The sequence below is a fragment of the Poecile atricapillus genome, chromosome 19, assembly GCF_030490865.1.
Source record: "Poecile atricapillus isolate bPoeAtr1 chromosome 19, bPoeAtr1.hap1, whole genome shotgun sequence".
NCBI lineage: Eukaryota > Metazoa > Chordata > Aves > Passeriformes > Paridae > Poecile > Poecile atricapillus.
The window spans coordinates 8,453,077-8,479,425 of NC_081267.1; the positions used below are offsets into that span (position 1 = coordinate 8,453,077).

General features: G+C 49.6%; 1 pseudogene; it reads left to right on the top strand.

Moving 5' to 3' along the window:
* LOC131586342 (uncharacterized) overlaps positions 1 to 26,349 on the top strand; it is a 448,419-nt pseudogene that overhangs the window by 220,999 nt on the left and 201,071 nt on the right.

A 26,349-nucleotide genomic window follows, 5' to 3' on the forward strand; every position in this document is an offset into this window, starting at 1 on the left:
TTAAACTACTATTATATACTTTTATAACTATTATCCTTAATTAACTCTAGTATGTTTCCTAACCTTTCTCTTAGATTTTAGAACAATAATCTCATTTTCTAAATACGTCTCTGAAATACTAAATTGTCTTATCATCAGGGAGAGGAGCTACAAGAAGAACATTTTGGTTTTCTGCATCTTTAATATATTTTTAGATCGGTAAACTATTATTATATAATTGTAAAATTTTAATCCTTACTTAACTCTATGAAACTGCTATTATATACTTATATAGTATTATATTATATTATATTATATTATATTATATTATATTATATTATATTATATTATATTATATTATATTATATTATATTATATTATATTATATTATATTATATCCTTAATTAACTCTAGTATGTTTCCTAACCTTCCTCTTAGATTTTAGAACAATAAACTGACCTTCTAAATACATTTCTGAAATACTGCATTGTCTTATCATCAGGGAGAGGAGCTACAGGAAGAGCATTTTGTTTTGTAACCAGAATGTGAGCAGTCATAACAAAAAGTGGGGCAAAGAAACCGTTGGACCTACTCTAATGGATTGAATCAGGGGTGTGTAACTAGGGCAGCTGAATCTCTAATTGAATGTTTCTGTTAAATATCCTAATTAATCAACCTTAATAAATAGTTGAAATAAGGGGCCGGGTGTGCCCCATCCCCACTGGGACACCTGGAAGCTTCCAATAAAGGTCTGGTTTTTACTTTACTGTTCTAACACCGTTACAAGGCGTTTTTTCCTCTTCTGATTATAGACAGCAGGGGCATGAGAGAAGCAGAAGAGGAATTTTAATCCCAGAATCACGGAACATTCTGAGTTGAAGGGAACACACCAGGATTATCAAAGTAATGTTGGAACATTTACAGAGATGCCAGAATTGTAAGTTTAGGTGCTCAGTCTCTCTGCTGGGAGCCTCCTAAACAGCCTAAATGCACTGCTCTGATATTGTCATTGGTATCTGGAGCTCTCAGGGAGGTTCTGGCATCTGCAGCAGCTGAGTCAGGCCCTGCCCTTGGGATTGCTGCCAGGCAGGTGTGTCCATGGGAATGGGGTGTCCCAGCTTCCCTGTGACCTGTGGGGCTGTGGGCAAAGCAGTCTATGGGAAAGGGGAATGAGCTGAGCCTCCCTCCCTGAGATCCCATCATGGGCACACCTGGGGATCTCCTTGCTGTGTCCTTCCAAGCTCTGAGCTGCCCTCCTGGCTGCAAATCTGTGCCAGAGCCTCTCAGAGTTCCCTGAATGTCCCACGGGGAAGGGCAGAGATGCCACAGCTGAGGAAATGCTGTTGGCTCTGCCAAGGGAGCCGTGAGTGTCCATGGCAGAGGGGGGTGCTGAGACCTTGCCCAGAGACCTTTAGAGAGGGTGAGACATTCAGGGATCCCTCTGCTCTGGGCAGGCTCTGGTTTGTGCCAGGGTGACACAGGAGTGGGATTGTGCTCTGATTCCAGCCAAAGGTGCAAACCCAGGGCAGTTGGGAACAAGCCCATCCAGCCCCTCACCTTCCCTAAGCCACAGGGAATCCTTTGCCTCTCACATCTCTCAGTGGCAAACTCTGAGTGCAGCAGAAATGCTGGGGATTTCTGACCTCAGAGAACCAGGAATGATTTGTGGGTAAGAAGAAAATTCCTAAAACCAACTCCTGACATATTTTAGAAGTGTGTGTGCAGATGGCAACAAACCTTTCTGCATTAGGAGTGAATCCTCTGACAAATCCTGAATTGCCAGCCTTGTCCCTCTCCTGCATGGCCACAAACCCAGGGCAGCAGGGCAGGGATGGCTCCTGGAGAGCCCCCAGGCACAGGCCTGGCTGCTCCTGGCACACTCAGACAGCACAGCTGGAGCTCAGGCAGGGAGCTGGGTGAAGGTTTTCCCAGAGCAGGAACAAAGGTGGATGAGTCCCAGTCTCTCCTGATTTGTCACTGCTCTTTTTCTTCATGAACAGGTCCCCATGTGCAGCCACAGCAAATGTCCAACAGCAGCTCCATCAGCCACTTCCTCCTGCTGGCATTGGCAGACACGCGGCAGCTGCAGCTCCTGCACTTCTGCCTCTTCCTGGGCATCTCCCTGGCTGCCCTCCTGGGCAACGGCCTCATCATCAGCGCCGTAGCCTGCAGCCACCACCTGCACAGCCCCATGTTCTTCTTCCTGCTCAACCTGGCCCTCACTGACCTGGGCTCCATCTGCACCACGGTGCCCAAAGCCATGCACAATTCTCTCTGGGACACCAGAGACATCTCCTACACAGGATGTGTGGCACAAGTTTTTTTTTTTGGTTTTCTGTGCTGCAACAGAGTATTTCCTCCTGACCATCATGTGCTATGACCGCTACGTGTCCATCTGCAAACCCCTGCACTACGAGACCCTCCTGGGCAGCAGAGCTTGTGCCCACATGGCAGCAGCTGCCTGGGCCAGTGGCTTTCTCTATTCACTGCTGCACACAGCCAGTACATTTTCCCTGCCCCTGTGCCAGGGCAGTGCCCTGGGCCAGTTCTTCTGTGAAATCCCACAGATCCTCAAGCTCTCCTGCTCAAATTCCTACACTAGAGAACTTGGGCTCATTGCAGTCAGTGTCTGTTTGCTACTTGGCTGTTTTGTGTTCATTGTTTTCTCCTATGTGCAGATCTTCAGGGCTGTGCTGAGGATCCCCTCTGAGCAGGGACGGCACAAAGCCTTTTCCACCTGCCTCCCTCACATGGCTGTGGTCTCTCTGTTCATCAGTACTGCCTCATTTGCTCACCTGAAGCCTCCCTCACACTCCTCCCCATCCCTGGATTTGGCAGTGTCAGTTCTGTACTCAATGGTGCCTCCAGCCCTGAATCCCCTCATCTACAGCCTGAGAAACCAGGAGCTCAAGGCTGCAGTGTGGACACTGATGACTGGATCATTTCAAAAACATTAAACTGCTGGCCAGTTTCTCCATATCACTTGTATTAAAAGTCATCTTTGGTACTTCCTGTTGGTTTGGTTGTTTCTTTCCCATTGTTATATTTTTCTCATAGTGTCTGCAAAAATATGTCATTGCTTGTGCCATTTCTCATTTTATTTTCCTACACCTTCCCTGAGGCCACAGACTGTGCCAATGAGGAACTGCACCCTTGGTGGTTTTAAAGGAACTAAAGGATCTCCCAGCAAAGTTTTCTCCAGAGATCCCCCTTTTGTTCCCTTCTCTGGAGCTGCAGCAGCAGTGTCTGTGTGCAGAGCTGGGGGCAGATCAGTGCTGGCACAGCAGCTGTGCCCAGGAGCAGCAGCACTTGGTGTTGCCAGTGCTGCTCCCGTGCCACTGCCCCGCTGCCCTCCTGGCCCTGGTGTTGCTGCAGGGCCTGAGTGCTCTCGGGGCCGGGCACAGCCCTGGGGGTGGCAGTGCCGGGGCTGCAGCAGGGACAGGCCATGGGCACTGCTGGGGCAGCGCTGACGCCTCAGGGCAGGGCCTGGGGGCTCCAGGCTCCTTGCCCAGGCTCTCTCAAGAACACGCCCAGGCCAAAGCTCAGCACAGAAAACCCCCATGAGCAGCCCCAGGGTGGCCGTGGGCAGGCTGGGGGCAAACAGCATGGCTGGGGCTCTGCAAGGTCCCTGGGGGAGATGGGAAGGAGCAGCAGAGCAGGGGCTGATCCATCCCCACTGTGCTGGACACCCCAGGGCAGCGTCCCAGAGCGTCCTCATGGAGCTGCCAACAACATCCCCCCTGTGCAGCCCTGGCCTCTCCCCCAGCTCAGAGAGGTGCCGCATCCTTGCAGGCACAGACACGGCAGCACTGGCTCAGGAGCCCCTGTTTGCACTGCCCAGAGCAGGCGTCAGCACCCCCATGGTGCTGCTGTGGGGAGATGAACCTGAGGGAGCACAAATGCCATCAGCCCCTGGGGCCAGGAAGGGCTGGGGGACGGGAGGGAAACCACTCAGGGTTGTTGTGGCCTCTGAAGTCACACAGAAAGTTTGTTCCCCTGAGCTGTGAGTTTCCTGTAAAACTGCAGATGTTGCTCAGAGCCAGGAAATCCCAACTCTCTGAATCGCACCTGGGATAGGGATTAGCGGAACTGCCGGAATGACAAGGACTGGAATGCTGGTGGAAAAGCCTGCACTTTAATTAACCCCATTTCCTGATGGAAAATAATCCAGGAATTTAGGAATTTTAGGGGACTCCCTAACCCATCCTTTCTGGATTGAGGAATAGAAGTTCCTGGGATGAGCCAGGATTAACAAACACCTCCCTCAGGTGTGTGTTCCAGAATTTTTCTAGGTTTTCCCAGCCCAGGTGAGCCATGTGCAGCATTCCAAAGGGATTGGTTAAAACCAGGAAGGATTTTGTTCCCCATGGGAATAAAACTGGTTCCAAAACCCTCCCAGAAAGGCCAAATCCCGATTTTTGCAGCTTTTTCCACCTCCACTGGGTGAACAAAAACTGCTGGGTGCAGTGTCACCCACCGACTGGTCCTTGGGGAAATCTTCTCCTCGCTCCCTGGATGGTCCTAGGAGGGTCCCGGTGTCCCCTTGGATAGCCCTTGCTATAACGCGAGGGGGTTTCCTCAGGGAAGTGACAGACCTGAGAGCGACTTGCTTTCTGCAGCTGGTGCTGCAGGAGACGCTTCTCCCGGGATCCAGGGAACCAGGGAACCGCTGGCAGAGCTCCCTGTTGGGACCACTTGTCGCAGCGAGCGGAGGTGGTCAGGGTGCCGCGACCTTCCCAGGGAAGCGTCTCCTGTGGCACTTCCCCTGGGCGCACAGGCACGCTTGCCTTGCCCCCGTGATTCAGCTGCGAGCCCTTCAAAGGGCTTTTGGAATGGCCGCTGTTCCTCGGGTGCTGCCAAAGAAAAGAGACGGGAGGCACCGTGTGGGGTTCCAAGGAGGTCTTTATTCTTCTCTCCAGAAGGGTCCCAGAGACAACAACTGGCCTGGGCTCAGTGAGAGCAGGGATTATATAGGAAAAGCAGGGGGTGGGGTGGAGCAACAGGGACAATGGTCAGAGGATTCAGGGGCGGAACAAGGGGGAAGGGCCAACAGGGTAAAAATAATATGCATACAGGGGGAAAGACATGTTGGGAACCACTTAACATGTGGCTGTAAAAATAAAAGCTCCCCATCGAGGCCTTTAGCCTCTGGGGGAGAGTGGTAAGTGAAAGCCTCCTATGGGCTCTTCCTCCAGGGGAGAGTGGCTACAGTATTGGCTGCTTCCTCAGCCCCCACAGTTCCCAGTATCTAGTTAACATTGCATAATTGTTTGCATCATTCGGGCCCAACAAAGGGTTTACAATAGGAAACAACTGGTCCACTGTACTTGTAAGGCTCCACTAGCAATTTCTCCCTGCACATGTGCTCTGACCATCTTCATCACCAACTCTTTATCAGTTTTCCTTAGCGCTGTCATCATGAAATCACCTCAGTCTGGGTCTCGGTTCTTGACTATTAACTCCAATCTTTTTGCCACTTTGCTAGGGTTTTCTCTATAATTATGAACTTCTTCCTGCCAGTTATTCAGGTCACCAGTAGAAAAGGGGATCTTCACCCACACAGCTTCTCCTGTGGGACCCACTACTTGCCTTAAGGGGGTGACTAAAGGCAAAGCTTTCTTGGTTTTATTCCTTGTACATGTTGTCACTGGCATCCCCAAACTTGTCCCCTCACCAGGATTATTCATCTCATTCTCACTTTCATTTAATTGAGGGAGAGGAGTGGTTGCTTGAGGGGGAAGGTAGAGCTGGCCTGGAATAACTCGGCTGTGAGTCTTGGACATCTATAACAGCGTCTTCCTCGCACTTTTTTGCCAATTTCAAACATCTCTGCCCTAAACTACACGCTGAACAACATCTCTTTATTTTCCACCTGTTATCTCTTTCCAAAGGAAGGACCAAAGTCTCCCGGGCGTCCAAATCAAAGCCATATTCTTGGTGCCACTCAGGTTTATTCTTCAGGGTGTCGTGGTTTTGAACCAGTAATTAACAAAAAGGGGAAAAAAAAAAAAATTTATTTTTTGCTGTGAGATATGAATTAAAACAAGAGCAAACTAGGCATAAAACTTAAAAGGAATAAAGAAAGTTTATTGACAAACTACAAGAACAAGAACACCAGAATAAACTTCCAGAAAAACCTTTTCATTTCTCACTGCCCACCATTCTTTTGTTCACATGACAACAGAGACAAAAACTTTATAATTTTGATGGTTTAAACAATTTCAACTCTTTCTACAGTCTTTCTATCAGTTTCTGTAAAGAAACAGAAGTTCCTTTCTGTTAATTTATGGAGTTTCTCACAAGAAAACTATTTTTGTTATAGTTTTCCTTTTCCCTGATATCAGCTGCCCAGAGCTGCTGTTATCAAAGCCCACCCCTCCCATTCCACATCACTCTGAAATGTGTTATGGGTCATGATGTTTAGGGATAGTATTTTTAAGGATAAGTTAGTCAAAGGTAAAAAGTATTCTTCATCTGTTTCTGTGAGCTTCACTAGAAAACAGTTTTCTCATTGCCTCTCAAGGCTTCAAATCTCCCAGCACTTCACTATACCATAATTACTCTACTTTTTACTCAAATTTACACTTTGAACACTCTATTCCTCCCCATACTCCATCATGAATTAAAAGAGTTCTTTTCAGGACTTTATTGTCCATCCCCATAGTTTTAACAGAAAGACATTTCAGCTTAATTAAAGCATCTCCTTAATTCTCTACCTTTCTTGAAGCTTCTTTTCTTTCTTGCCACTAGTAGTTTATAAAGTCTCTCTTCATGTTGATCACTCTCCTTTTCTCTCTCTGGATAAAAAGATTAATCCGCAAGTCTCATCTGGATAAGAAAGAGTTAAAATCTTGCCCAGGCTTTTGTAGATGGTTCGGTGATCTCTGCTGAACAGGAGCTGGAGCTGTCTGCGATGGAAAGTTCCTCATAGCTGCTCTAGAGAGTGTGGTCAGTGTCTCTGCTTGCTGCAGGCCCAGAGCTCCTCTCCTTCTTTACTCGGCAGTTTCTGGTAAATTCCATCACGGCAAAACCTGCAGCCAAGCCAGGAACCGGCCTGGCCCGGCTTGGCTCGGGGCAAGCCCCAGAAGGCCCCATCTCCCGGCCGGGAGAACGGCAGGCCCAGCCTGGCCCCCGCCCGGCCGCATGGCCTGGGCAGGGAACCGGAGGCCAGCCGGAGCTCTGCTACCTTTCACAGCCAAGAAACAAAGAGAACCAACAGAGTTCTGGTTGTACACTTTAAGGTGGGGTTCACAAGTTGATTCTACTTTTCAATGGCTAAAACTGCTGTCAATTCTCAGCAATGACCGATAATTGGTCAGGAGAAAAGACTCCCGGCAGTCTCCAGCAACTTTAACTTTCTTAAAGGTAAAGTAACCACATGACAGGCGGGGACAATGAACACTGGCTTGGAGATGGAGGAAGACAGGTGTAGTTCTCCCTGATTGAAGCCTTTGGCCAGTCTTCTGAAGCTGCAGAGGCGCTCCTGTGGAGAGAGGAGGTGGCTGAGGCCCCCAGCTCCTGCTGGCACACAGGGACCCTCCTGCACAGCAGGGCCCAGAGCTGCCAAGGCTCCCCAGTACGGCTGGAGCTGCTGGCACAGCTTGGCCCAGCTGGACAGCTGCCCCTCAAGGCCCTGGAGAGCAGGGGATGGCTCTGGGCAGGGTCCCTGGCCAGGAGCGGGCCCCAGAGCGTGTCTGCTTTACAAGGGCAATCTCGTCCCCGCTCTTTCTCCTGCCCACCTTGCTTTGCCTCTGCCCGCTCCTCCTGGGGCTGCTCTTGGCCAGGCAGCCTCAGTGGCAGCCAGCACTGGCTGCAGCCCCAGCGGGCTCCCCAGGACAAGGCCCAGCAATTAAGAGGCCAATGAAAGGCCTGGGCAGCAGCAGAATTCTCAGCAGAGTTATTTGGACAACGAAGGACAACCCACAAGTCCACAGCAGCCTCACTGGGAAAGTTTCTATTCTACAACAGACTTTCAAAAGAAGCTGTTTGAAGGAAAGATGAATGAAATACTCACTGTTTTGTCTTCCAGACATACCAGATTCCAACACTGCATAAAATGAAGACAAGCACCAAACAAAACAGGCCTGACATTAATTCTAGCCAACAGTGTGTTCCTTGACAGAAACCTCTTCCGATGCCCTTCTGGGAATTGGGAACACGTGTTGTAGTGCTGGCTGCATCTGTGGGAGAATTGGGCAGTGAGAGCCCGTGCTGTGCTGCGCTGCTGAGCTGGCAGCATGGTGGGTATGTCCAGGATATTCCCTGTTTCCCCCAGAGCTGGGGCCTGCAGGCACCTTGCTGTCCCTTGGCACAGGCTGTGCCACACAATAAAACCCAGAAGGCTGAGAGGAGAACTCGGGGACAGCGCAGCTGCTTGGGCAGTGGCTCCTTCCAGGGACATGGGCCAAACCCATCCCTGAGCAGCCACTGCCACCCCTGACCCTCCCTGCTCCGTGACAGCTCCCCCAGCCCAAGGGGACAGAGCCAGGCCCTGTCAGGGGCCAGTGCAGCCCCTGCCCAGTTGGGAGCCAGGGCTGGCTGTGGCCCTGGGCTCGTGGCAGGGCTCCTGCTCGGGGCTGCTCCTGTGTCTTGGGCCTCTGGATGCTTAGGGCCAGCTCTGGGAGCAGCTGCAGTGGGATGGACATTGGTGCACGAGTCCCATTTCCCAGGGGCTGGGAATGAGCTCCAAAGGCCTGGAAGCTGAGGCGCCTCCAGCTTTGGACGCTGCTGGGCCATGCAAGGAGAGGCCCTGTGGGAAGAGCTGCTGGCACACAGCCCCACTGAGGGCTGAGCCCAGCACAGCAATTACCTCCTGTGCCTGGGCCCGTGCCTGCAATTGCCTCCCTTCCTTCAGGAAATGCCTCCTTCCATAGAGCCTCTCTGCCCATCCCTTGAGAAAGGAAGAGGCACAGCTGGATCAGATGGAACCATTACATAGCAGGGAAGTGGCCTCTTCAGGAGGCAGTGCTTGTCAAAGACATGGAAGAGGATCAGGAAAAGGCCCAGGCTCTCTCTTGTCCAAACCACCACCTCTCCTGATCTGCTCAGAGACCAGGAAGTTACAGAGGATCTCAAGGGGTGCATGGCCCATGGTGCAGTTTGGGCAGCCTGCCTGCTGATGCCAAATGCCTTCCTGCAGAGGCTGGGGAGAAACTGCATCCAGGCCAGGCTGGGAAACAGCCCTGCAGGGCTTGAAAGCAGCAGCAGGGCAGCGAGGCTGCCATGGATCCCTTCCCATGGTGCCAGGCATGGCATGTCCAGAGAAAGCCCCCGGCTGCTGAGTCTCAGGAAAGGCTGAGGGAAATGCACCCACCATGCTCTTTGAGCAGTTCCTTCTCTATTTCTTTCAGGATGTGGTGTGACTCAAGTGATTCTTTCTGCCCCGAGGCTCTGTTCTTCCCTCTTGGAGGATCTTAACAAAAAATAGTTCCATTTCCCAGGAATGGATCCCACAAAAGCAATGCTCAGCCTGTGGGTACAGCAGGGACACACCACTCACCCCTGCGATGGGAACTGGGCTTGCGGGCAGTAATCAGCAAAGGAGCTGGGGAAGTCCTCTCTGCAGACACACCTGTAACTCAACAGCCACAGAAGCTTCTGTCACCTGGTTCCTACCAGGTTGTCAATGATTATTTCTTGATGGGACACTGAGAACATACCTGCAGGAGGATCCAAGGGCTTCAAAACTTTATGCAGCCAATCTAATGGAGAAGCCATCCCAGGAAACTCATCTGGAAGGGAGCACAGATGAGAACCTTTTTCAGGGTGTGCTAGGATCACCTTCTGCCTTAGGGAACTGGGCACTGCAAGGGGGTTGGATAAGGCCATGGGAGCTAGATGTCAGTGGACATGGAGAAAGCTGTAGAGGGGCCTGGGGAGCTCTGGGCTGGCTCCTGGTCACTCTCAACACTCTTTCCATGCCCTGTGCAACATCCCTGAAGGGTGGGCACTCCCCAGCAGCAGAGATGGCAGCTCAAGCCTCAGCAGGGCTCAGGCCCAGAGGCACAGCAATTACCTCCTGGGACTGTGCCTGGCATGACCTCCCTTCCTGCAGCAGAGGCTGCCCATGAGCCACTGCTTCCTCCGGGAAACGCTGCCTTCAGCACAGCCTTTGGGTTCATCTCTGGAGAAAGGAAGAGCCACAGCTGGATCAGGTGGGGCTGTTCCCCAACAGGAAGGTGGCATCTCCAAAAGGCAATACTTGTCAAAGTCATGAATAAGGTTCAGGAAGCCATCAAAACTTTGGAGCCAGGCCAGGGCCCTCCCTCCTCCAAAGAGCTGCCATTCCACATCTACCCCAAGACTGGGAAATTGCAGGGGATCTCAGGGTGTGCATGGACCATGGTGCAGTTTGGACTCCCTGTCAGCTGATGCCAAATGCCTTCCTGCAGAGGCTGGGGAGAAGTTGCAGCTAGGTCAGGCTGGGAAACAGCCCTGCAGGGCATGAAAGCAGCAGTGGGGCAGCAAAGCTGACATGGATCCCTTCCTGCTGTGCCAGCCATGGCATGTCCAGATGTGCAGAGAAAGCCCCCGGCTGCTGAGTCTCAGGAGAAGGCTGAGGGAAATGCACCCACCATGGCGTCTATCCAGTTCACTCAGCATCTTGTCTCCTATAGGTTTGTTCTTCCCTCTAGGAGAATCTTAACAGAAAGTATTTCCATTTCAGATGAATGGATCCCACAGAACCAGGGCTCAGCCTGTGGGATCAGCAGGGACACACAACTCACCCCTGTGATGGGAGCTGGGCTTGCGTGCAGCAACCAGAAAAGGAGCTTGAAATGTCCTCGCTGCAGACACACCTGTAACTCAACAGCCACAGAAGCTTCTGTCACCTGGTTCGTGACAGGTTGTCAATGATTATTCCTTGTTGGGACAGTGAGAACATACCTGCATGGGGCTCCAGAGGGAGAAAATCATCATGAAGCCAAGCTGCTGGAGAAGCCTTCCTACCACCCTTGTCTAGAAAGGAGCACAGATCAGAAACATTCCATGATGCACTGGGACCCCCTTCTGCCTTAGGGAATTGGGCACTGCAAGGGATTTGGGTAAGGCTGTGGGAGCCAGATGTCAATGGACATGGCCAAAGCTGCAGAGGGGCCTGGAGAGCTCTGGGCTGGCTCTGGTCACTCTCCACCATCTTTTCAGCCCCTGTGCAACATCTCTGGAGGGGCAGCAGGACCAGCCCAGGGCCCCTGAGGCCTCTGTCCCTCCCACAGAGGAAACCCTCCCTAAAGTCCTGGGGAAAACCATCCCCAAAGCTTCCCAGGGAGAAGGGAGCACTGTCCCGGGAAAGGGGACCGAGGCTGCCGGCTCACCTGCTCGCCCTGCTCGCCACGGAGCAGCCTGGGCAGCCCTGTCAGGCAGGGCCACTGCCAGGAGGAGCAGGAGGAGGAGGCGCAGAGCAAAGGCCATGGTGCCTTGCCCACTGCCAGTCCTGCAGCTCTTGCTGCCACCACTGTCCTGACACCGCTGTCCCAATGTCAGCACCGCGGCTGCCGCCGCCGCTGCTGCCACAACAGTCGTGGTCAAGGACTGACTGCTCGGTCCTTGTGGTGCTGTGCAACCACGGGGCTCTGGGACCTCTGTGACCTCAGAGCCTGCTGTCACCTCAGCCTGCTGTCACCCCACAGGCTGCTGTGACCTCATGGCCTTGGCTGTACCCCCAGGTGTACTCCCATCTGTACTCCAATCTGTACTGGACTGATTGTAAATTTTTGACTTCATCAAAGGGTCATTGATAAACAAAACCTTGGTTTTTGCCTGCTGATATTGCTGGACAGGCAGTGTCCCAGAAGATGCTCTTGATGGTTCTTGATGCCTCTTTTCCTGGGCATGGCACTGGAGGAGGTTCAGGCCCAGGTGATGCCACTGAAGGAAATGTGCCCTCATCCCAGGGATGCTCAACACAGACTCCCCCAGCCCCTCAGTGCCCCGCCGCTGGTCACAGCAGCCCCTGCCTGGCTCCTGCCTGCCCACACCATGGTCAGCCCTGCCTGCTCCTGGACATGGAGCTCAGCCAGGGCTGGTGCTGTGTGGGCTTTGCTGGTGGTACCAGCCAGACACTGGGGTGAGAGCTCCATCTCTTTATTGGAACAGAAGAGCTGTGCTGGGCCCTGCCCTGGCAGGAGGGACCCACCTTCAGTCCAGGCCACAGAGCAGGGCGGGTCCCTTCAGGGACACAGGGCCTTGCTTTGGGTGGTGGCAGCATCTGCACAGCAGCAAGCTGGTAATGCAGCTGTGACAGGGACATCACGTATGGGCATGGAGATGTGAAATGTGTGGTGCAGGTGTCCCTGAGGGAGGTGTTTGGCTGGACTTGCGAAGCTGCAGAGGGGAACCTGTTGAGAGGGGAGATGGCTGAGGCCCCAGCTGCAGCTGGCACACAGGGACCCTCTTGCACAGCGGGAGATTCTCACTGTGCTCAAAGTTTCCCTCTGAAGACTAAGAGGTGAATGTGGATGGGCTTAGCAGCTGATCTGCAGGCCAAACAATTGAGTTAGCAAAAGAAGAAATTGATAAAATACAAGTTTATCCATAGCAAGGAGGAAAGCAAGGCCGTTAGCATGGAAACCAATAAAAAGGGATATAAAGGGGTATTTGCAGTTGTAATAAATGGAATTGTTTCCTGCTAACTAAATTGTAACTGTTATTAAAGTTGTTATAATTAGAAACAATCATGAATCAGTGTTACAAAGCAGATGTACCCCTTTGCAGATGTTACATGTCAAAATTAAGGTACAGGATGTAGTTTAGAAGATAAATGGTGTCTTAACACCAAAATGGCCCTGAGATGGACCAAAATTAGAACAAATTTAGGCATTGGGCCTAAAGCTTAGTAAACATAAGGCTAATTAGTAGACTAACATAACACAAGGCTTAGTACACACACACAGACCTGTAAGGTTATCCAAAGGATAATGAGGAAGAGGAGAAGCCTTTGCCAAAAGACCACCAAAAGAAGACTGAAGACCTCCTAACAACAATTGAGGCATGCGCCGTGAAGAAAAGTGACGTAAAGTCAGAAAAATCGGAAATAGGAGGAAACTTACAGGAAACATTAATGAATATGTAAAAGCATACAGTATGTAAGTTTAGCTTGAAGTGCTTTGTTTTGAATGTGAGGCAGCGTGGGAAGCCTCCGTACCCTGGTTGGTTTTGCTTATGCTTTAATCATACTTAATTACTAGCAGATTATATATAAAAATTTTAATTTTTTATTAAACTGTATTATTTTACTAAACTATATTCTTTTATACCACATTACTATTCAATTTAGTAAATTGTATTCATTTTTAATTAAACTGCCATTAACCAAAGGGACCTAGTTGTCAAAATTCTAATTTCATTTATAACAATATTTTAACAAAGAAGGCTGTTACAACAAGACTGGTATTTAACAAACATGACACAACATGAGGTATATTAACAAAGAAGGCCCCTTACGGTGACAACATTCTACTGTTCAAACTGTAAAACATCTTTGTGTACTGATCAGGAGGTCAGGATTTACTCTTTACAATCCTGATGCTGAATGTCTCCTGAGGAGGTCTGGTCACAGAGAAGAATGAGCCCCTTGTGGGCTGCCCCTGTTTGGACAACCTGCTCCTCACCCCGAGCCTCAGCATGTCTGACATCGCCCACCTGGGACTGACATCCCAAAGAATCGAGAACATTTATAAATTTTTCTTTATAATTAATATCTAATAAATTAATTAAAATAAAAATTTAATTTTTACAATAATATTATTCTGCATTTTTATAACCTAATTTTTATATTTATATGAAAGAATTGATACAATTTTAGCAACTAAAAACATTATCGGTCCTTGGTTCAAAGTACTACAATTCCCTTCATTAATTGATCACTATTTCTCCCTCTTTATCCTAATTACACCTATTTTTAGTCCTTTGATCATATATTTTAATAATTTTCTCAGACAGGATAAAAGGGACCACTTTGGGATCCATGGAGACTTTTCTCGGCAACATTTGGGGCAGTTTTGGGTCTGGGGAGGGAATTTAGAGAGAACTTGGGGGTCTGGAGAACACTTGGGGGAGCCGGGTGGGCACTTGGAGGGGCACTTAGGGATTCTGTGAGACAATTCGGGGTCCGGGTGAGCACTTGGGGGTCCAGGGGGGCACTTGGAGGTCAGGGAGGGGAATCTGGGGGCCCTTCGGGGTCCGGGCGGGCACTTGGGGGGCTGTAACAGGGAATCTATGGGGCGCGGGGGATGATGGGAGTTGTAGGCGCCGGTATAATACGGTTTAATGGTGCCGCGGAGCATCACGGGAGTTGTAGGCGCAGCTCCAATGGGTTCCGCTGAGGCGCGGGGCATGACGGGAGATGCAGTCCCGGCTGGAATAGCGCTCTATGGGCGCCGCGGAGCATGATGGGAGCTGTAGTCCCGGAAGTGGCTCGGAAGGCGCGTTTGGCGGTGCGGGGAAGCGCTTGGAGAAAACTTTTGCGTCCGAGCCGTGTCTGCAGGTCCTGGGGGCGAATGTATACGGCTCGGGAACACTTGGGGGGAACCTGGGGAGCTGTAACCGGGCTCTTTAGGGCGCGGGGCACGGCAGGAGGTTTGGGCGCGGAACTGTGTTGTGGGATGATGGGAGATGAATTCCCAGGAGTGGCTGGAAGGGGAATCTGTGGGGTCGGGAGCATTCAAGGATCCAGGGACGCTTTGGGGGGTCCCGAACGGGCGCTGAGGGGGCACTCAGGGATCCTGAAGGGTTTGGAGGAGACTTATGGGACATATTGGGGGCCGATCTCAAGGTTCTGGGGAGCGCAGGGCATATTCCCAGTTCCTCACAACCTGGTCTCAGTTGCCCCCTGCAGGCTCCTACTCACTGCCAGTATCATCCCAGCATGATCCCAGTATGATGTCAGTACACAGCCAGTGCAATCTCAGCCACTGCCAGGATGATCCCAGTACAAACCAGTCCCTGCCAGTGCTGCCACTCCTGGGATCCCCCAGCCCTCTCTGTGTTCCCCCTCCCGCATCTCCCCAGAGCAGCCCCAAGGGCTGGCAGTCCCCAGCCAGGGTCCCCAGCCAGCCCCAGGTTGGATCTGCAGCCCCCAATTTTCCCAGTTTCCCTCTCCTTTTCCCCGGGCCGGGTTCCCCCCGTCCCCAGCGGGTGGGAGCAGCGGAGAGCCCCGCGCTGCCCATCCCGACCTGTCCCGGCTCCATCCCCGCTCCTGCCGTGGGCTGTGAGGGGTTCGGGAACGGGGCACCGAGGGTGTCACTGCTCCTGGGGGAGGAGGAGGAGGGATGGAAGAGGAGGGATGAAGAAGGAGAGAGAGAAGGAATGGAAGTAGGAGAAGAAGCTGGTGTTAGGGAGGAGGAAGAGGAGGAGCCAGAGGAAGAAGAAGAGGAGGGACAAAGGAGGATCATGGAAAGGAGGAGGAAACACGAGGTCGAGCACTCCCTGAATTCACAGCCCCTCACCTATGGGATCCCACCCGTGGGATCATCACCCCCCATCCCAGCAATGACCAGGGAGGGGGAGCATGACCCAGATATCCTGGAGGGTACCTGGGTTGGGTTTTTCTGGGGGAATGTTTGGAGAATGAAGAACTCCAAAGCTGAGCAGAAAATGCCCCTTGGGGGGGCATTGGGGGGTCCTGGTGGTGGCTGCTGTCAGAGGCTGCCTGGAGGAGCAGAGCCCTGTGTCCCCCCAGACCCCAAAGTGGGGAGCCCAGAGAGGGGGAGCGCCACAATTCACGGGACCCTCAACAGCCTGGAGAGGGGCAGGGGGGACTCCTTGGACCTTCTGCAACCCAAAGCAGAGAATCACGGGACAAGGGACCATAGGAATCCAAAAAGCCCCATCATCCCTAAATGAGGAGATGGAAATGGGGGGGACTTTTTGGATTTCTGGCACTCCCAGCAACCTGGGGTGGGCAGGGACTGAGTAGACAGAGGAACCCCAGTGCAAGCATGACCCCCAGCAGCTGGGACAGGGGGGAACCCCTGAACAGCAAAAGGGAGAGACCAGAGATGGGAAACTCCTGGGAGGCATTTTCAGGGGTGAATCTGGGTGTTTGTGAGGTTTTTATGGACCCCAGATACCCGGTAACTTCTAGAGATGGATTTGGGCTAGAGGAGCACCCTAACCCAATGTGCTCATGCATTGCATATTTCTGCAAACAAGGATTTCTCATTCCCAATCCTTGGACAGATGGAGAAGGAGGCTGTGAGGAAGAGGAAGATGCCCCAGGACACCCAGGCAGGTGAGGAGGAAGTCAGTGCCCCTTTCCCCCTCTCTCCTGCTCCATCTCCCAGCCCAGCCTGGCCCCTGGCTGCAGGACAACCCCGCTGCCGACGCCGTCCTGCCGGGGACGCACTGGGGGGATCTCCTTCCCCTTCCCTCTGGCACGGAGGCAAATCCCATCCTCTCCTTGTCCTTCCTCCCCCAGACAAGGAGCTGAGGATGGAGACCAGGGAGGACAAATTCCCTCAGCAGAACCTCATGGAAGAGGCCATTTTGAGCAGCTCCACAGTGCAGAAATCCATCAGGGACGAAAAGCCCCAGAGATCCCGCAGGAGGAGGGGCTCCAAACCCATCCCAGGGTGCTCTGAGGAGGAAAGACCCACCCTGTGCCGGGAAGGCGGCCGGAGATCCAGCCGGGGCTCTGAGCTGGTGGTCCATGAGCAGGTTCAGGATGGGGAGAAGCCCTACAAGTGCTTGGAGTGTGGGAAGAGCTTCAGCCAGAGCAACAGCCTGATCCGCCACCAGATGTACCACACTGGGGAATGGGCCTATGAGTGTGGGGAATGTGGGAAGGGCTTCAGCTGGAGCTCCCAACTCATCATCCACCAGCGCATCCACACTGGGGAGAGGCCCTACGAGTGTGGGGAATGTGGGAAGAGCTTCAGAAACAGCTCCTCCCTGACCATCCACCAGAGGACCCACACTGGGAAACGGCCCTATGAGTGTGAGAAATGTGGGATGACCTTCAGATGGAGGTCCCAACTGACCATCCACCGAATGATCCACACTGGGGAGAGGGCCCACGAGTGTCCTGAGTGTGGGAAGAGGTTTCAGACCAGCTCCAGTCTCCTCCAGCACCAGCGGATTCACACGGATGAGAGGCCTTTCCGCTGCCCTGAGTGCAGGAAGGGCTTCAAGCACAACTCCCACCTCATCACCCACCGGCGCATCCACACTGGGGAGAGGCCCTACGAGTGTCCCCAGTGTGGGAAGAGCTTCTCCAGGAGCTCTCACTTGACCAAACACCAACAGAGGCATTGGTAAGGGAAGCCCTGTGAGTGCCCCAAGTGCAGGAAGAGCTTCGTGCGCTGCCCCAGCTCCATCCTCCATCAGAGGACCCACGTTGGGCAGAGCCCTGATGACCCACGTTCCCAGTGATCTGTGTTGGGAACACACTGGGCTGGAGGTCATTTTGATTTGGCCCTAATTTTCTTTTCATTCATCTTCATCCCTTTAAAACAGACAAAATTGGGGTAAAAGTCTACAAATTCATCAAAGGCATCTAAAACCTCACTTTTACTAGTGCTTCAAGGGAATCTGGTATTCAGGGAGTTAAATGGGTGGGTTTTGGGGGTATTTGGTATATTTGTCTCCATCTCTTGGCTCTCAAGGAGATGAGCGAGTTCAATCTGTCACCTCAGAATCACTCTATGCCACTGAAAAGAGGACTCATTCCCACCCAGATTTCCTGGATTCCACAGCCCCTCAGGGTGTGTTGCCTTAAGTTTCAGCTTTCATATTTTTCATATTCTGTGCTGCCTGGGTTTGTAGTTTTGAACTTCCTGTGAAGTGTTAGTGAGCTCTCTTCACAGAGTAGGTAGACAAAACAATTCCTTTTCTAGCTTGATACCAAGGACAGTTGTTAGAAGTTTCAAGCCCAAAAACATAAACAAGGGTGGACTGAAGAGAGAAAACAAGAAGGATGGGACTTCATCATCTGAAGCTGTAACTGGACAATGAACCCAAATATGCAGATGGACCTAAACTAAAAATGTGAGACCTTGTGATCACTTGTCCATTTTTGTGACCATTTCTGGTCTATCTTGGGTGTAGCCCTGGCCTGGCTCTTGTACTGCCCATGGTGTATTTAAATTCTTCTAATAAACTTTATTCTTGACTCTGTCCAGCCTCTGTTCTAGGTCAGCCTTCTGAAGGCATCAGGTGGAATGGGGTTGGAAGGGGACTGGGTGAAGTGGGATGCAAATCAGGAGGGGTGAGATGGGCATTGGGTGGGGCAGGATGGATGGGATGGAGTTTGGGAGGTGTGAAATGGGGGAAATAGGGATTGGGAAGGGGTCTTGATATCCAGTAGGGATGGGATGGGTTGGGGTTGGGACTGGGGAGGTGGGGTGGGGTCTGGAATGAGACAGCCAAAGTTTGGGGGTGATGAAGAGAGGGGGAGCCCATTACTGAGTGAGTTTTGTGTGAGGTGCCCCTGCCCAGGGAGGCAAAGATTTAGTTTCAAATTAATATTGTTAAAATGAGAGGTGTGGGCAAGAGGGAATTCCATCCCTCTGCCTCGGAGGATGGGCCCTGCAAACCTAGGAAGAAACTCCACCCTGGGCCCCTCGTGGGGAGGCAGCCCAGGGATTTCTGATTGGGTTTGGGCCCCTGGGGTTTCTCCCTTGCTGTGTTCCCAGTGGTCCCTGACCTTGAACTCCACCCTGGTTCTCAAACCCCATCTCCCTGCCTCTCTTTGGGGCTGTCTCTGGATCTGAGTTTGTTCCTGAGCTGAATAAATGTTTTCCTGAGCAGAATCCCATCTCGTTGGTGTCCCATGCCTGTTCCTGGTAACTGTGGCCTCCCTGGACGTGATCCTGCGGCCCCGGAATGCAAGACCACAAAAAATCAAGACCCCCCCCGTGGAGACTTTTGTGGCAAAATGGTTAGGCGAGAAAGGCCATGACTGTACAAACTTGCTAGAGATAAAACATAACTAGTGTAGAGACAGTCTCAAGGCCGGATTGCCCTTGAGATGTGGGGAGGAGAACAAGAATGTAGTAAACAGAACGAAAAAGAAGAAACAGGGACGGTCTGGTAATCGCAAGAATGCAGAGGCAGATAGCTATGTTTCGCAGTGTCGTAGATAGCAGAATAACCAATGATGAGCTATACTTTTGCAATATGTATGAGCTAATTAAATCATGTATTTAAACACGAGTGTAAAGATCAATAAACGAGATTTGCTTGACGACCACCTGGTGTCTGCGTCTCCCTTCTCCGACAAATGGTGACCCCGACGTCGACCCCCTGCTGAAAAGAAAGCGGGGGAGAGAACGCGCCACGGTCGGTGAAGTAGTGTTGGGGCCCGATGCGCCCGGGTCGGTGCTAAACGACGAAGGGAGAGCACCCTCAAGGATCACATCGGTGGTCTTGAGCCATACGTGCTGCCGGAGCCGGAGAGGTGCAACAGCGCTGACGACAAAAATGGACAGGCAAGCAGCATATGATTTATTTTTGGGGTTATTAGATAAGCTGGGGGTTAGAGACATAAATCCTAGAAAAGACGTACCGGGATTGCTAGCATGGGGGCACGCGAAGGGTTGTTTTTTTAACCCGCACACGGTACATGAATTGAGTGAGTGGCGTAAGTTAGGAGATGTGTTGTGTGAAGCAGTTTTAGAAGAAGATAAAACAGCAAAAAAGTTAGGAAAAATTTGGCGAGTTGTGTATAATACTCTATTGAAACATCAGGCAGAAAAAAGAGCGGCTCAACAAGCAGTAGAAGCCTATAAAAGGAATGCACGGTATGGAGATCATGAACCTCTAGCGCCAGGTGTCTCTCAAGTAATTATACCTGCTTCTAGCAGTTTGGGCACAGATGATTGTGCTTGGCCTTCGGCACCCCCTCTCACTGAGTCCACAGAGGACGCTGAAGTGCCTGCCGTAGCCGCCTCTGATATTAAAGACCCTTCAGCCCAATCTGTTAAGCCTGGAATGCGTAGTTCACAATCTCCGCCAGAGCCAGATCCTGTCCCTGGGGCAGAGAGTGACCTGTGGGAGGAAATGGCTAGACAGAGGAGAGAAGCCTGGAACGCATTGGCTAAGCATGGGCTAGAGAGTGGGGATGAAGTCACCGTGGAGGCGGCAAGGACGTGGGCTCTGCCTGTAGTTTACACCCCGGGGGTAAACCAACAAGGACAAGCTATTCAGTTAGGGACCTATACACCTTTTGATTGGAAGTTATTAGCTCAGCTGCGACAGACAGTGAGTCAATTTGGATTTAAGAGTAAACCAGCTAAACAAATGATAAACTATATATTTGATACGCATTTGCTAACTGTCAATGACTGTAAAAGCATTGTGAAACTGATGTTTATTCAACATCAGCAGCTGCTGTTTAACACACATTAGCAAGCTTTAGTTCAAAAGTCAGTTGCAGTTCAAAGAGGATTAGGTGATCCATTACAGGGAATTATAGAAAAAGAAAATAATGAAAAAAAAAGTTCCACAGGGAACGCTGAAACAACGAACAGAATCTGTTCAGTTATGGCAGGATGTGATACATCCAGAATTATTTGCTTCATTTTTGGAGTCATTTTTAACATTGCTATCTTATTTAAGTTCCATTTTTACCACTCTAGAAGAAAAGAAGCCAGATTTAGACTGGTTTCCACCCGAACCAGGAAGATATGAGGGAGCGAGGTGAGCGCAGGGAACAAAGGCACCCTGGGGGTAAAAGCAGCACAAGAAAAGTTCCAAGGCCTCTGATCGCCGTTGTTAGCACCTGGCCGTGAGAGACTTTTCGTGTAAAATCGCCTGCTTTTGCATAATCATGTCCTTTTTTCCTTTATCAGCAAACAACAAGAGAAATTGAGAAAAAAAACTGTATTTGTTAAAGTTAACTTTGTGAGGCTTTTTTTTTTTTCTTTCTCTCCGTTTTTCCTCGCTGCGAGAGTATGTGGAGAATGTGAAGAAAGATAAGAACAGAGCTGCAGCAGCAGCAGAGTGGGCAGTCCACCCCCCCCCGCTCCCTCTCTCTTGAGGGGGGCACTGGGATGGTGCCTGGTTTGTTGCAGTCGTGATTTATTGGGTTTTTAAAATGCTTTTATATACCATTGTAGAGTTAATTTTGTGTTTTAAGTAATTATGAGTTTATACAATTGCAGTTTTTAGAGTTTTACTAGAAAAATTATTGTGGTTTTTTAAAAGTTAAGAAAAAAAAGTGTTTAAGGTAAATACTAACAGAAGTTGCCTTACAATAATTGGTTTTAGAATCCAAGGTTAAAATATAGTGTGATTTATAGCTTTTAGGAAAACCTTCCAATTAATGTTATCTACAGAAGAGATTTGTGGTTTACAAAATAATTAGTCAAGAGAATTTTACTGTATAAAACAAAGTTAAGTTAAAGCATATATTATCCATTTGTTTGGTTTTTTTTTTCACAATTTTAATAAGGAATTTATGTTATTGTTATATTGTGTTTAAAAGATATATATTAAACTTTTAGTTGCTTTTTGTAATAACAGAATAAGATTAAGTTATGTTTTCATTTAATATAGATTAAGTGCTAATAAAATTAAAGATAGTCAAGTTTTATAATGTTTAGGCTTGAATGTTTTTAAGTTAAGTTTTCTAACTTAGATATTCTTTCAAGGTTAAGTTTGTTATTTCCTTTTATCATATATAATTATTGTAGAGTTTAAAACAGTTTGTTATGCTGTAAGCATCTCATAGCTGCTACTATTGAGAACCTTGTTTTAGAAATGAGTTAAGAGGCATCTTTCCAGTTTAAAGCCTAAGGCCCTGGCCAAGCCTTGACTTTACCTGGACAGAATGTTTGCCAACAGATCCAGATATTTTCTGTCTCAAATCAGTATTTGAGTCACTTTTTGACTCAGCAATTTGACCCTATTAATATGACAGCTAAATCAATTTTGAAGTGAGCTTGGAAAGTCATTTTCCGGAGGTGATGATCCAATCCTTTACTAATTTTTGTTTCTGTTTGTTTGCTAACTATGAGATGCTAGTGCAGTGTTTTAGTAATTAATAGAAGTTTTATATTATATATGTTATTAACAATGTTTAAGATTTAATTGATTTTTAACTAATATAAGTTTTTATTAATTATGTATATCGTTTTGTGTTAATGTTGAACAAAAATGCATTTCATTTTTTTTTTTTTAAAAAAAAACGGGGGAAAATGGATGCCCCACAAGCATTTAATTAGTATAATTTATTAACTTCAAGGAGAGAAGTGTCTGTGTTTTGTTGGCAGGTTCAGAAAGGTCACCTGTCCATCTGACCAGACTGTGTGCCTCTGAACACACGAGATCCAGTGAATAGAGATGTCATCACACAGCCTTGGTACTCCAGACATGGATCAGAAGTGGACCTGTCAGGACACAGTTGTGTCTGAACACTATATAGACAGTTGCCAACAGAGATTTTATGTTGTTATTATGATGTTGTGTCTCTACCAATTTTTCAGGTATCCTTTGTTTTAAGATTTAGAAGGATCTGAAGAACAACTTGAACATCAAAGCCCTCAGTCACCGATCAACTGCCAGCTGACATCACGAGAGCAGTGAACGTTCCAAGACTGAATTGTGCTGGAGAAATTCTGTAGAAGATCTAAGAAGTGTAGAGACTCCATTTAATTGTATATAAAGCAAATTGTAGTTGTGTGTTTACCCTTTCAGCAAATTGCTTTCACGCTTAGATTACATATATATAGAGCACGTGTGTTAAAAGTAGTTAGATAATAGTTTAAGACAAAGTGTTTAGAAGTATGTATAAAAAATAACATTAGAATTTTTAAGACTAATATACCTTATATTTTAGCAAATTAATTATTCATAGAGAGGGGAGAATATGTTATAGTTTAGGGCATTGCGCTGCGGAAGAATTCGGGATTGTAACGGGAAGCTGCTAGACCCCCTCTCTGTTAGGATAGCAAAACCTGCAATTAGCCAATAGCACCCAGGTGTGACGTATGCAGATGGGAGTAACACAGTGACCCCCAGGCTATAAAATGTTAAGTTTCCCTGCAATAAATTGCCATATTGCCATCCATCACATTGATGCAGTGAGATATGGACCGCGCGGCTGAGGATAGCCGCCCGTGCTGGTTCCAGCCAGGGTACCAGCCTTGCTTGACCCCGACATATGGTGCCGAAACCCAGGAACAAAAAAAGTGAGACAAAAAAAAAGCAAAGATACCCTGAGTCAAGGAGCAACGGTCAAGATAGTGAGTCTATTCTTGACGGGAGAGCCTGGGCCCAAAAGGATGATGGAATCATCAAAAAAGGTTAGATAGTAAGTTGTAAATTAATTAAGTCGTAAACCTAATTTGCTTGTTATTACAAGGCGTTGGGTTGTCAAAGTCATAAATAAGTTTGTAAGGTTTATCCACCCTAAGGTGTGGGACAGATGTACTAAAACACTTGCCAAAAAGAAAACGGGGGAAGTGTGGAGACTTTTGTGGCAAAATGGTTAGGCGAGAAAGGCCATGACTGTACAAACTTGCTAGAGATAAAACATAACTAGTGTAGAGACAGTCTCAAGGCCGGATTGCCCTTGAGATGTGGGGAGGAGAACAAGAATGTAGTAAACAGAACGAAAAAGAAGAAACAGGGACGGTCTGGTAATCGCAAGAATGCAGAGGCAGATAGCTATGTTTCGCAGTGTCGTAGATAGCAGAATAACCAATGATGAGCTATACTTTTGCAATATGTATGAGCTAATTAAATCATGTATTTAAACACGAGTGTAAAGATCAATAAACGAGATTTGCTTGACGACCACCTGGTGTCTGCGTCTCCCTTCTCCGACACCCCCCGAGACCTCAAAAAATCCCAAATTCCCTAAAATTTGCCCAAATCCCCCCAAATTCCCTTAATTTTTCTAAAATAGCCTTTTTGTCCCCCTCCAGGACCAGGTTCCTTCGCTGGATCTCGAAGACACCCCCAGGAATTTGGAGGGAGTCTCTTCTCCCCTGCCACCCTCAAAAACCCACAGCTTTTGTGAAAAAAAATTCCCCCAAATCCCTTGGATTCAAGGGGGAATTCCCCATTTTTGACACATTTTTGGGGGGTTCCTCCCTAAATTTTTCAGGTTTTTTGCCTCTTTGCCATTTATTTAATGGTTTTAGCATTTTTCAAAATGAGCTTTTTTGTGGTGGTTCCCCCAATTTTTTTAGTGGTCCCTTAATTTTTTTCTGGGGGTTCGACCCCTCCCGCAATTTTACCTTCATCCCCCTCCCCCCAAATTGGGGTGAGGGTGTCTTTCTTTTCTGTTCTTTTTTACCTTTTTCCCTTTTTTTTTTTTCTTTTTTCCTCTTTTTTTATTTATGTGCACTTAATTTGGGGGAGCTGAGGGGCAGGAATTTTGGGGAGCAGTTGCCTGAGGGGGCTGCTGGAAAAGTTGGGAAGACCCCCTCTCTCCAAAAAAATGTGAAAAATCCTGAGAATTCATGGATTTCCCCCCCTACACCCCTGCCCAAGGTGTGAAAAATGTGAAAAAAAATATATACATTTTCAGCTTTTTTGTTTATTCTTGGGGAGGGAGTTGTGATTTTGGGGTGGGTTTTGAAGAAGGGTAGGTATTTTTTTGGGAGGTTCTCCCAGTTTTTGGGGGGAATTTGGGAGGAATTTGGGGGTTTGGAGGGAAATTTGGGGTTTTGGGGGTAAACTTTGGGGGTCCTGGGAGGAATTTTGGGGTTTTAGGGCAGGAATTTTAGGCTTTTTTTGTAACATTTGGGTGCTTGGGGGAAAAATTTGGGGTTTTGGGGACAATTCTGGGTTTTTTAGGGGGAGGATTTGGGGTTTTGGGGAAAAAAAACTGGGTTTGGGGGGGGAAATTTGGGGGTTTTGGGGGGGAATTTGGAGTCCAGAGGGGAATTCTGGGGAGAGGGGATTTGGTTGTTTAGAAGCACCCCCTGTATTTTTGGGGAGGAATTTGGGAGTCTTGGGGGGGGGAATTTTGGCGATTTGTGGTGTAATTTGAGAGTCTTGGGGGGGGGGGGGATTTGGGATTTTGAGAGGATTTGGTGGTTTTGGGGGAAAATTTGTGGAGTGGGGAGAATTTTGGGGGTTTTGAGAAATTTGGGGGTTTTGGGGAAAAATTTGGGATTTTGGGGGGGAAATTTGGAGCTTTGTGAGGAGATTTTGAGTCTTGGGATGATTTGGGACTTTGGGGGGAGTATGGGGGTTTTCTGTTTTTTTGGGGGGATTTGTGAGGAATTTTGGGATTTTTGGGGAGAAATTTGGTGGGTTTGGGGGGAAATTCTGGGGTCCCAGGGGTGTTCTGATTGTGGGAAGGGGATTTGGGGAGGATTTTTTGGGTTTTGGGGGAATATCCATTGATGGGGAGGGGCATTTTGGGGAGGCATCCTGAATTTGGGGAGGGGTCTCAGGGGGGATTCCCGATTTTAGGGCGGGGTTTGGGGTGGATTTGGGGGGATTTTCCAGTGATGGGGAGGCATCTCAGGGGTGGGATTTGAGGAGAGGTCTCATCAGAGCCCCATCCTGAGCTGGAAGTGGGGGGGATGTTGGGAGTGGAATCTGGGGAGGATCTGGGGGGAGATTTTCCATCCATGGGGAAGGGTCCCGATCCTGGGGCAGTTCCTGAATTTGGGGAGCAGTCTGGAATTTGGGGGGGTCTCATTGGGGCAGCAGGAGGGGCTGGAAGCGGGGCACGATGTTGGCGAAGCCGCTCTCCAGGGGGGCCGTGGGCAGCTCCTCGGGGGGTGCCGGGGGTCGCGGCCGCAGGCGCTGCAGCAGCGAGGTCAGGAACAGGAACAGCTCTGCCCGCGCCAGCGCCTCCCCCAGGCACAGCCACTGCCCTGTGGGGAGGGGGCGTCAGCACCGCCCCACCCCAAAGGGTCGGGGGTCCCAAAAGGGCTGGGGGTCTCTAGAGGGACTGGGGTCCCAAAAGGGGCTGGGGGTTTCAGGGGTTGGGGATCCCAAAAGGGCCAAGGGGATTCTAAAGGGTCTGGGGACTCTGGGGGCTACGGGATCCCAAAAGGGTCTGGGGTCCCAAAAGGGTCTGGGCTACCCCAAAAACAGACTGGGGGGTCCCTAAAGGGTCTGGGAGCTTTGGGATTGGGGTCCAAAAATGGTCTGGGGATTTCAGGGGTGGGGGCCCCAAATGGGTCTGGGGTCCCCACCCCGAGGAATTTTGAGATTCCAAAAGAATTTAGGGCCCCACCCCAAAGGAATTTGGGGATTTTTGGGATTCCAGAAGGATTTAGGGCCCCACCCCAAGGATTTATGGGATTTTTGGGGTGCCCACTGGCCGAGAAGGGCACAAAGGCCTCGTTGCACTGGAACTGACCCTGCTCATCCAGGAAGTTCCCAGGGTCAAAATTTGGGGATTTTTGAAGGATTTGGGGTTGTATAGGACTGAGCTCAGCAGGGGGTAAATGTCTGTGTCCT